At 37.4% G+C, this 12,391-nt stretch overlaps 1 protein-coding gene across 1 annotated transcript in view; it reads right to left on the minus strand.

Moving 5' to 3' along the window:
• Positions 1 to 12,391, minus strand: part of NAALADL2 (N-acetylated alpha-linked acidic dipeptidase like 2) — a 416,355-nt gene that overhangs the window by 192,507 nt on the left and 211,457 nt on the right. The gene's annotated exons all lie outside the window — the stretch shown is intronic.

A 12,391-nucleotide genomic window follows, 5' to 3' on the forward strand; every position in this document is an offset into this window, starting at 1 on the left:
GTTCTATAGCAGAAAAAGTGGTTTTTATTTATTTCTCCATTTACTTTAACATCATGTGCACTATGGCTTTTGCATATTTCCAAAGAAAGGGGGATTTGCATCATCTATTTAGAATATGATACTATAAGCAGGCACAAAAGTACTTTTCAACAAAACTTCATAGCCTTTTTGTCCTATCTTTAGGTCCACCTCACTATTAAACTTTCACAGGTGTACCCAAGCTTATGTACCCTCTCCTATCATGGTATAATTACATGCACAACGGTTGCAGGTCAAACCTCTCATTTTTCTGCCGAATTCTTTGTCATGGGATTGAAGACACTCAAATCTCAGCCCCTGCTGGCTTCCAAACGTGGCTATTTTGTTCATTGTTTTGTTCACTGCGGGACTACTAAGCATATTGCTACTCCCTGCTGCAACAGACAGTCAAATCCCTTTTATATGTTTTAAATAAAAGTAATGGAGATAGTTCAAACCTCACTTGCCAACATCAGTATGCAAGCCAAACTTGCATTCAAGGCAGGTGGTGAAAGGCATTGAAAAATGACCAATTCTTTCATTCTGCGTTTCAAAATTTTATTGCAAAACAAGCAATTCATTGTTCCTGTATACTAAACATTGCAAAGTCATAAATTGACCATAGGTGAGCTTTCCAAAGTTTTCTAAGAGATTTGGCTGTCATTTATATGAACATCTAGCCAGCATCCAAATCTTTGAAATGCTTCAGAAGATAAGAATGCCAATACTAGTTCCAGTAAATGCCCATCAAATGATTGCCCAGAAAAAAAAAAAAAAAAAAAAAAAAAAAAAAACAGGGCAAGCACATACAAAATCCCCCTACTACTCTTCTAGGCTATTTTAAGCTTAGAAATCTTTTGAATAATCTATAGCTCCGAACACCTGTGACTTCTTCGAGAGTATTCACCTTAATTTTCAGCAATAATATGCCATTTTAAGCTAAACATTTTCTTCTCAGACCTACCTATTTGTTTAATAAACAGCAATTCTTTTATTGTGGAATCTTTCATTGTGGAAATAAATGCCAGTGGCAATACCCAATGCCTCACTGATTCCAGCATCAGACAAACAGTGTAACAGTACTTTAAAATATTTTTCATGTACAAAATCACATTTTAATGGTCTATTAATGGAAAACTATCAATTGCATCCTTTTATTGACAGAGAAAGAAAATTGGTGAGAGCTGTTATTGAACAATGCAAGTACACAGGATAAAGTCACCATATGACTTAGGAGTTTATCTAATTAGTTAAACTCTGCTGCAGAGTATGTGGCCAGATCCATCAACAAATCAACAGCTGACATTTGTGGAAATCACCCCACTGAATGCAAGGCTTCCAAATTTTGAAAACTAAGTATCTGCCAACAAGAACACCATCTGCAAATACATTACGTTAAAAAAAAAAAAAAAAAAAAAACACTAAGGACATGCTCACCATGTAAAAACCATGCAAGTTTATATCTACTTGGAACTTGAATCATTTTACTCTTACTTTTTGGTAATTCCTCACAGTAGTGGTCATAATTTCAGAGGAAACTGTAGGCATAAGTTGCATACCAGTGCAAGAAAGGCTTTTGTTTTATTCTCCTGTATAGTCTTTTACAGTAATGGAGCTAATATTCTCAGTATTTCATTAATCGTCAGTATCAGCAAATGCCAATTACAAAATCTCTTATTTAGAGTCTAAAAGATACTGCATGTGTACACTAGTGTTTGAGTGCAGAAATTGCTGGGCAAAGAACTGAAGAGTTTACTTAATTCACATTCTTTACAAGTCAGCCAAAAAGATTTGAACATATGTAAAATGTGTTATCTGGGTTATAAATTTGATAGAATCTGTTCTGAATATATCAATTAAAAAAAAAGACCACCTTCATACTAGCTTTGTTTGCAGTACAGAAAACGGATGGCAAATGATCAGTGTTACTTCATTACTTTACAAATGAGTTGGTTTATCAACAGAGGTCCTCAAAATACAGTAAAGTGCATTGGCCAGAGTGAAGGTTGTTTAACTGAGCTCATTTTACTATAGTAGCAATGGACTATGGGCATGAGTAATCAGCTAAAGTTCTGCTGCCATGCAGTAACATAAGAAACTATCAATTTTTGATCACTTGTAATGATGTATGCAAAATCTGAAAGGCAGCTGACTTTGATATTAAGCCACATGCTTAAGAATTGAAAAACACAAACCTGTTAAAGTTTTTGAAAATGCTTAGTATAAGCAAATCACTCAAGGGCAAACAGGTAGGCAATTACAGAAGTAGACCTAGAAACCAGATTGCCTGATTCACACTTGAGGGTTCCAGTTATAGAAGTATCTTACACTTTATTTAAAATCAATCTTTTTTTTTTTTTTTTTTAAATCACTCAGTTTTACATGACACACCTTGCTTAATTAACTAGCATAGAGGCAGATGTGAATATCATTTAGCATTTCTCCCCTATCATTCTGGAGACACACTAAAAAAAGGATGGTGATCATTATCCATTTTCAGAATAGTTAATGAACCACAGAAACCTTAATCTGGAGAGTGACAGCTCCAGACCCTCGGAATAGGCCATTATTCAAAATCCCAAAGACCGTTAATGCCAGATGCCAAAGAAGGAGAGGGAAGTTACCTTTTAAATCGCATACTTCAGCATAAAAGAAGTCATTGCCATGATTCACTGTTCCTCATGTTTACAGGAGAGTTTAGGTGAAAGGCTCTCCTTTTAGGAAAGCAAGTAAATCTCTCCTTTTCCTAATATTGAACCCCCCGTCTTCAAATGCTTACCACAAAGAGAACTGATCCACTCCTTCGTATATTTATTGTTTTTAATATAGCAAATTGTTTTCTACAAATGAAATGACAATATTTTTAAGTATATGCAGAATGGAGATACATAGACAAGAAACCTCTTTGTTTCACTAAACAATCCTGTTTACAAGATCTCTCAAAAATAATGCCATTTTCTTTCAAGATCAATAAGATCAGCACCACTGTCTTTTTCCTATTAACTTCCATAACTGTTAATTTTCAGACAAAAAAAGACTATCATATATGGGGTGAGAGGAAACATCACAATTTATAACTTCATCTAATTTTATCTGAAGTATTTTAAATAAACTTATACTACATCATAAAATACAACAGTTTTCTGTATGCCTTAACCTAAACCTTTACTTCAGGCATATAAGGATATCTTAGCCTCTCTTTTAAAGATAGCAAAGGGAATATAATTTTATTTGAAATTTATAGGTCTAGTCGTTTTACAGAGGGATTTACTACTCTTCTCCTAATGCAACAGGAGATCCAGACCCAAAGCTCTGAACAATAGTGCCCTGCATCTTCCAATGGGCTACGATGCATAAGCATAAGGCTACAGCTGAAGGACAGCAAAAAATTAAGTCTCCCACCTTGAAAGTGTTGCATATAACCATGTTTTCACACGCCGAGCATTGACCCAGCAAAACGTCACTATGATATAATCTTCTCTTCTTCACAGACCACAGGAAATATGCCAGTGTCTCAATAAAATGGGGCCAGCTGCATAATCAAGCCCCAGTGATGTATTTTACTGTCTGAGACAATTACGTTTACTCATGGCAAAAGACAAATTCTATATGGATGTGAATAGGAATGGATGTTTCACTAATGCTTTTTTATAAAGAAAACCTATTGATCAAAAAACTTGAAACCTTGCTTTTTTATATAGAGAATCTGCTGATCAAAAAAATCTCAATACTACCCAACTGGCAGTATTTTATTCCTTTCATTTCCCAATCATTAGGTTATACCACAAACTGAAAAGCAATTAGATTGAACACTGGGTGTTATTCTGACAGCACTGGACATCTTTATTTAAACTGTATGATTCAATTTTTAAATAAAATCCCATTTCCCAAAGGATACTAAGGAATTAAGAGAGCATCCTAACCTGAAATCCTAGTAAAACTTAGCCATGCTTAGAAAAGCCACCCATTATTTGAAGATTTACAATGATTTGGAATTAGATAAATCCCCAAATAAATGTTTAATTTTTAAAACTAAAAAGAAGGTGAAAGCTTCATTTTATCTGATGAATCTCAAAAAGTTAACCCTACATACAGGAAAGCCTCAGCCAACCAGAAGGAAGTGCCATGTAACCTTTCTGTTACCAGCTTCATTTTCTTATCTCTGTCTGTTAATTTACCAGTGCAATTCTATTGGAACTGGAGAAATTTCTAGCTGAAATTTCTAACTGTGTTAGCTTAGACATTTTATGGAAACATTTACAAGTCCAGTCAGGTGTATTAGTTAAAATGAAAACTGCAGATAAAAAAAAATAGGAGAAAGGGCACAATACCAGTTTTATATATTTATGTAAGAAAAATGTTATCATGAACGTCATATCACATGGCTTAGTTCTGATAATCACCATCTCACCAGCCAAACTGCATTTCAGCTGAATTTGTTTTATCTTAAAATACTTACATCTTTGAACTCACCCTTCAGTTCCAATATACAACTGAGGAAATCAACACTGATAACCAGAACATTGTTCTGAAGTTATATAAATAATATAATCTGCTATACAGCAGATCAAATTGCTCGTGGATATACAAAAAGCTCTCTCCAAAGGAACAAGCATAAAATCTTAAAAAGACAGGCTTTGAAGAGACCACAGGAGATCATTTGGTTCAAGGCAGACTCAGCTCACCCTGCTGTCCCTGCAGGCAGATGCTTTACTGCCCTGTTCCAAGTATAGAGTCCCTGTCCGTCCTAAGTAATCCCACTACTTCTTGCTATCCTGCTACATTTGAGCACACGGTATATCCTCCCTTCCACCACTGATGTTGAGAATAGACTAATCTCTTCTTTTTTGCAATTTTTTTTTTTTCCTCCCAGACCTAAAGATTGCTCCTATGGCCTTCCCTCATCTCATCTTTTCTTAGGCCAAAACATCCTCAAGTCTTTTCATCCATTTCTCAGAGTCCCCACCCCTGAAATCTGATGGCTTTCCTGGTCTGCTTCCATCCTCCTGAAATTCAGTTCCACAAAATGGACCCTGAGAATATGTCACATGCATTTAAAATGAATAATTAGCATCTAATTACTGTTTGCCTTCATGGAAGTCAATTATTATTCCTCCACTGTCCTTTATTCTGACTTCACCCATATAGCTCTCCAGTGAGTTCACATAGTCCTTCAGCTTTGTTGACCTCAAACTTCAAAAAGGCCTTCTTTTTTCATTACTCATTTACTTTAAGAAAGAATGATCCTGAGCATGTCGTTATATACTGTAGAAAATAGGTCAGATTTTCAAAGTTTGGGAAACCTACTGTTAGGACTGGATTTTTTTTTTCACCCAAAAAAAATCAGCTCCCATATAAATAACTAAGCTTAATTTAAAGAGATATGAAGTTGTTGAAGCCTGCCTCACACCATATTTATCATACATCAGTATGTGCAGACAGCAACCTGGCCAGAACTCTGAGGAAGCTCTGCCTGTGCACTTTCACTGAAGTGAGTCCTCCCAAAGCATCAAATATACTCACAAAAGTGCATTGCCTCACAATGCCTATGTGTATATGGCAAAACACTGGCGCAACCATGTAGAGTCTTCTAAAAACAAGTCACAAGGAACTGTCTCCTCCCCTCCGCCATTTTCTGTTTCTAGACTTCTGGCATACAACATCCCTTCTTTTCCCTTTGCAATCCCCAAAGGGTAACTCATTCCCCAAAGCAACCTATTCACCAATGTTTTCTTTCCTGTTCTAGATTTCTCTCAGAATCCTGGCCCTTCTTTAGCTGAAAATGAAATTAGAAAGTGCAGTATCTCGTGGACAGTAGGCGGTGTTTTCATGGAGTAACGCTTAGATGGTCAAATTCATTTTCAGCATCTCTTCTGTTCCAACTAAAATTTCAAAGCCAATTTTGAGTGAAAAAAAGCACAAATAAAAGACAAAAAGAACAGCAATATGCAGATGTTCAGGAATTAGAATCAAGGCTGAAAAATGCCCCCTAGTATTCTGTGCGCTTTAATGTGCAATCACCTGAATTGCTTACTGCCAGTACAAATGGGCTATTGTAGGATGGCAACGCTTAAACCTGAAGGCCAGAGGGGGGTGGCTGTTGCTAGGCAGTAAAGAGGAAAGTGCTCCATTCCAAAGCTGCAGCATCAATTAAATCTTTGGGAAAAAAATACAAAGCAGAATCATTACATATCAATGGTAAATTTCAGTATATTTTCTTGTCTCTCTCCCCACAAAGATATTATGACTCCAAGTCTTAGCTTACCCTTAACGTGGTATTAAATAAGCTACGTACAGACATGAGGACACAAGCATTCGAAATTCAGCATAAGTGCAGGTTCTCACTGGGTATGCATGTACTGAGCATGGTCATGTAGACACACTGCAGAAAGTAAAAATGTTGGCATGGTCATCTGGTATTGCTTCTTACACCTGCTATGAAGATCATCAACTGTCTCCTAAGTGGAGGAACTCTGGGAGGCAGAGGCTCTAATTGTTATTAACAGGACTAACACACATTCTCAGCAACAAACTACCTATATTGACTATGCAACCACAGCATTTCATCCCAAGTTTCTTAAGAACCTGTGACATTAACATGTTAATCGCATACTCAGCTCTTTCACTGTTCTTTGTTAGATTTTTTTCAAGGGTCTCTCCCCGCCATCCTCCCCTTCCCACTACAAACCATACTTGAGCAACCTAAGCCTTGGGTGACTTCACCTCTACCACATTTCACCCCTGCAGTGTCTCCTGCCAACTCCAGCCCACTACTCCAACATAATGTGTCACTTTACGTACCAAGCAGACAGAATCAGCAAATAATAAGACGTCTTTGAGCCTTGGGTCTGAAGAAACGCCTGGTGTAACAAGCAGATCTTGAGTGGAGAAAGAAAGGACAAATTCGATCTGATAAGGGAACTGACCCCGCATCTCCCCAGCCAGCCCTTGTCCTGCATATCACAAGAGAAAGCACTTAGAGGAAATACCCCAGAAACATGGGCTTAAAACAATAATTTACTCACGATATTCAGCTGGGGAGTCAGGAGAGGAATAGCCTAGAAAAGTGTTTTGTCACCTTGTACACAGGTTTTAAAATTTTAGATAAGCGTTACCACCTGAGATGACTTGGCATTCTGTGTCCACAGGTTTGCTCTCTGGGCTAACAAATGCACAAATGCTTATAAAAATGGATGAAATCTTTTAGCACCACTATAATTAGCTTCTAAATTTTATTTTAAAATATTACTCATATGCTTCATGACTAATATGCCACCACTCTTTTGAAGGGGCAAAAGAGCAGGTTGATTTTGGTTGTTGTTGTTTTTTTTGAAAAAAAAAAAATCATTATGAGATGATTTTGTTTAAGTCTGTTATCCAGAGGCAGATTTTAACATTTACAGAGTTAAGAAATAGGAAGTGAGAATAATCTTGCTCTGCATTATCTCATCTTCCGTTCACCTTGGCCACAATATTAGGATATGCAGCTTAATGACACATTTATATGAAGACAATAATAGCTTTATAGCTTACTATGCTATGTTGCTAGGATGCACTTCTTAAATCATCAACAAAATTACTCTCTCCAGCTATATATTTAGTGTACCTATCAGCAACTGGGAAAACTGAATTAATCAAATTATCCACAGCCAAGACTTTTTTTTTTAAATGGATGGTTAAGATTAGAATCCCAGATCCATATTTAGACATATAAACAAATAAAATCTGGAATATAAAATGATGAGCACTGAAAATTAGTTTACATATGCAGGAGCTTTGTTAAAGAGTTAAGAATCTGGTTCAGAAGCTTATTTCCTCCTTGGTTATAAAACCTTCTCGTGGAAGACTGACAAGTCAGCAGCATCAGTTGTTTCTGAGGACAAGACATCTCATAGGGAATGGCACCTGAATGTTTTGTTTTGTTTTTTTTTTTTCCTTTTCCACCTGCTCAGGCCTGAGCCCTAGTCCCAAGGGACTATCAAATGTTCTGCCTTTAAATACACCACCTTACCAGTAATCTCAATTCACCCCATAAATTCACATGGCTCTCCAGCTGCAGCTGTTTCAGCTAAAGGGATTACCATCAGTGTCCCAAGCCCTCCCTGACTCCTTTGCCCTCCATCTGAAAATCACTGTTTATTCAGCTCTGCTGATGGAATGAACAAACTGACCTCAATCAAAGTGAGCTCGGTTTATTTACACATTTTAAATATTACATATTTGTTAGTCCAAGCTCATCAACTAGCTACCAAAATATTTTTCTGTAGGAAGCCCTGTCCCTAAGAGTAATGATAGTCTCTTGATAAGCCACCATCCAACACAAGCCCGCTCCCAGCACTTCTCTTGCATCCACAGTAAGCACTGACTGTTCTGTTTCCTGAAATGAGGTCACCACATCAACATTTTTTAGCCAAATGGGCCATACCTCTTTAAAGGCTTGCTATTATAAAGGTAGAATAAACTGCACTACTCCAGCAACCAAGTTAAAGACTACCTAAGTAGCCAAAAGATGACATGAGAAGACCAAGTGGTATCTACTTAATGACTTACACCATCTCCTGCAACTAAAGCAGCTTTCAAGAACCCACACATGCTTTCACAATAAAGATACACCTGCATTGCTGAACAAATAGAAGAAAGCATTTAAAGAAATTCAAAGGAACATTGTTGCTATTATGAATATTAGTTCATATTTCCAGAACAATGATGCATGAAATAATTCTTGTTAATATACACGTTTCCACATGCTGCTGAATTAAGGATAAAGCCCCAAACAGATAAACTGTAAGCAAAATATAACTATTTTTGTTCCTGTAAACTAGCAAGTCTCTTACATAGATCATAAACATGCAATTCTGAAGCCAATTTAAATTTTTTTTGTTGTTGTTCAAGAGTCAGAGAAGTACATACAAATACATAAACATATAGGCATGAATGGGAAGACACACACATATGAGTGTGTGTACATGCAGCACGAGCTGTACTGCTGTACTGGAAGAACCCTTACAACTGCTTAATCTGCATCTGTTATTTTCCAATTTAGAGCTGACTGCAGGAACACCACCAGAGTTCACTGCAACTCCTGATGACAGCGAACAAACAAGATGTTTAGAACACAACCTGCTTTCTCTACCCCCGGACGCGTCTAACTACAGTTGAACTTGTCTCCAGCTAGATGAAGCATGAACCCCAGGAGACACAGCTACAACGGGCTGCTCCTTCCACCGGGCAGCTGTCTGCACTCAGTGTCATTCACCTGGGAGAAAGCCTCGCAACAGCTTCCAGCTGCTGTTAGCTCCCATATTACAGAGGGAAAAACACACATTAGGCTGGCCTGCTGGGTAAACATATTCACCTGTTTCTCCAGGCTTCTTTGTGAAATGCCACTTTAAGTCTGCAGGGTCACAGCTGTCAAAGATGTATGAAGATGGGAATAGACGTTTTGTTATTAACTAAAATGTTTAAGTAAACAAAAGCATCACCTGTTTCTCTCATTCGCAAAGATTCTTCTTCCTTGAATATTTAGATTTTAACACACTGAAGACCTGTATTATCCAAGACCCTAGGAAACTGCTGAGTCTAGTGATGATATTTAAATTATGGCTCTTTCGTATCTTCTGGAGATAAGACAATTACAGAGACATTTTCATAGCCACTAAAAATCTACTACCCAGCAGGGTGAAAAGTTAAATGCAAGTGAAAAAAACCATACAAACTTCATATTTGTTGGTTCCACAACCTGACAAAGACGCCTCTGTTACAAAATTCTATCAAATGCCAACACTTACGGACAGCATTATTTGCAGTATGCTTCAAAAATCTTCTAATGCTGAAAACAACTGTAATTTGCTCTGGCATTACTCCTATGAAGTGCTCAATTCAGAGACCTGTTTCTGTCGGCAAATACATGTGTGAACCTTTATTGTACAAAGCTACTTTGAGCAACCAAACCAGTATTTTCCCCACTCTCCATAAACGCTTGGACCAATAACGTACAAAATCTTTTCTTATAGTAGCCCCTTCAGTAGGCTACCACATAAGCTGTTATGCATCTTCCCTATATAACTGAGAACACAGAAATGATACACCTGACATCATAGAAGTCACTTATATAAAGAGCTTTAAAAAAAAATCCGAAACAGACGGTTAGATGAACATAATCTGATTACCTACCTCCAGGAAAGTATTTCCAATTATTATAGCTTGGATTATCAAATAATTCCTGCTAAGCATAGCATTAGAAACATTATTAAAATTAATGACTGCAGTTTTCAGCTGATGAATGCGTAATAAATATGACATCACATAAGTGATCATAAGGAAGCAATATGTAATTAGTTACTTTTGAAGGTAGGAGACAATCAATGAAACATGAGTTTTAATATTGCAATTTTGTCTCCTAACCCAGGCACTCACAGGAAAAAATGATAACTGAAAAATTTAGAGCGTTTGGGGGCCCTTCTTGACTGTAGCAAACAAACATGCTAGAATACATCTTGCACCTACCCCCAAAAGTTCTATTCAGCAATAAACTATCAGCAGAAATTTTACAGAATACATTTACTATTTAACGAACAAAGCAAGGACTACCTGAAATTATATAACCGGTTCACAACAAATCATTCCCCCCAGCTTTATTCTTGAATTCCTATAGAAAAACCTACAGCAACAGATAAAAGATTTCTGGCCATGCAAATATATTTCCCATTCATCTCAAACCTTAGCTTCTGGAGTACTGTGATGATATCAGATTTTCAGCTTTTATTAAAAAATATTTTACCTTCTAGTATTATGAAGGAGAACATGACTGATTGACCCAAGAACACTCAGCAGTCAGCTAACAAATTAAAAACGCACTCCTATTTTAATATAATTATTTTTATTGCTTAAGTAAGTGACAATAGAAGATGAATCATTTTGCCACGTGGTATCGGCAATTCTGCTTTATGTGATATGAAAATAAATTAAGACAGAGAAACAGTTACACAGAAGGTCAGTGGCCACATAACCTCATAGTGCTTCTCTGACGTGATGCTCTGCAAGCTGCAGCAGCATAACCCAGCCAAGGACGGGAGGTTTGGGGCCACCTCTGCAGGGACCAGGCAGAAACAATTCCCTGCCAGCCCACTCTGCTGCCCGCAGGGTCCCTTCCTTGCAGGAGCACGGTGGCAGCTCGGAGGCTCCTGAAAGCACAGATGCACTAGATGATGTTCAATACATTCTGTTTTGGGCACTGCCAACAGCCACGCTCCTCTAGACCAAGCATGAGATCACAATTACCATAAATAAAAGGAGTATGGGAAATAGAAATACCCTACACGTCATGCTCGCTGGATAGCTGCTGCATGCCACACCACAGGATCTATATTTCTGAAAAGAGATGGAGAAAAACAAATGGATCCAGAGTATTATGAACACTGAGCCACAAACCACTTTGATTTAAACTGATGAGGGGAAAAGGACATAATCAGATATGTTTAAGCCCTACTTGCTTGCTGTAATATAAAGAAAACTATTCTAAGCAACAAGAAGCTTATTCTGGAAAAACCTCAGGCTAACAATTTAATTTCTGACTACAGAGATATTGCCTTGTTAAATCAACAGTCAGTGAAAGGCTTTTACTTCTTCCTGTAAGTGCATTACCAACCCTTTCCTTTTCCACTGTAATTCTGCCACCAGATGGAGTTCACATCTTGTGACAGTCACAGGAGAAAGAACAACGAAAAACACAAAACCGTGTATGGATTTCAACACATTCCAAATACATACAGCTCAAAGCTACTGTCTGCACTTAAACTGAAGAAAGTATTTGGCAAACTAGCATAAACAAAGTAAGAAGTCCAGCAAAAAACTGTTACTGCTGAAAAAGACATACAGTTTTAAGAGGAATTAACTTATTCATTTGAAACTGTGCTGAGAATATAACAGCAAGTTATGTAGTTACCTGTTACATTCTTTAGACTGTAAGAAGATATCCAGCTGATACAAGATTTACTTCTTTAAGCAGCATTTCCCTTCTGAAACAGAGGGAAAGTAACCCAAGGAGGGTATAGTTTTCTTGGAGGCACTGTACATGTTGTAAATAAACTTTCTGTGGAAAACAGGAAAAGTTTGACTCTTCAACTGTCTGCTAGAGAGACCCTGCTAATTTAAGACACAGCCAAGCAATTTTGATGAAAGCAGAAACCACATCAACTTCAGCAGGAACTCTGAAAATCAGCAGAACATAGGAGTGAGAAAACTGTCCAGCCCATATTCACCCAGCCCTTCGGCTCTGCAAACAGATGTTTTTTTCTCTTGTTGCTTCTGACAGATTAAGTAATTCCAGAGTTGTCCATAATTAACTTTGGCATGAAGGTAACTACCCTTGCAC

Source organism: Cygnus atratus, chromosome 9 (assembly GCF_013377495.2).
Source record: "Cygnus atratus isolate AKBS03 ecotype Queensland, Australia chromosome 9, CAtr_DNAZoo_HiC_assembly, whole genome shotgun sequence".
NCBI lineage: Eukaryota > Metazoa > Chordata > Aves > Anseriformes > Anatidae > Cygnus > Cygnus atratus.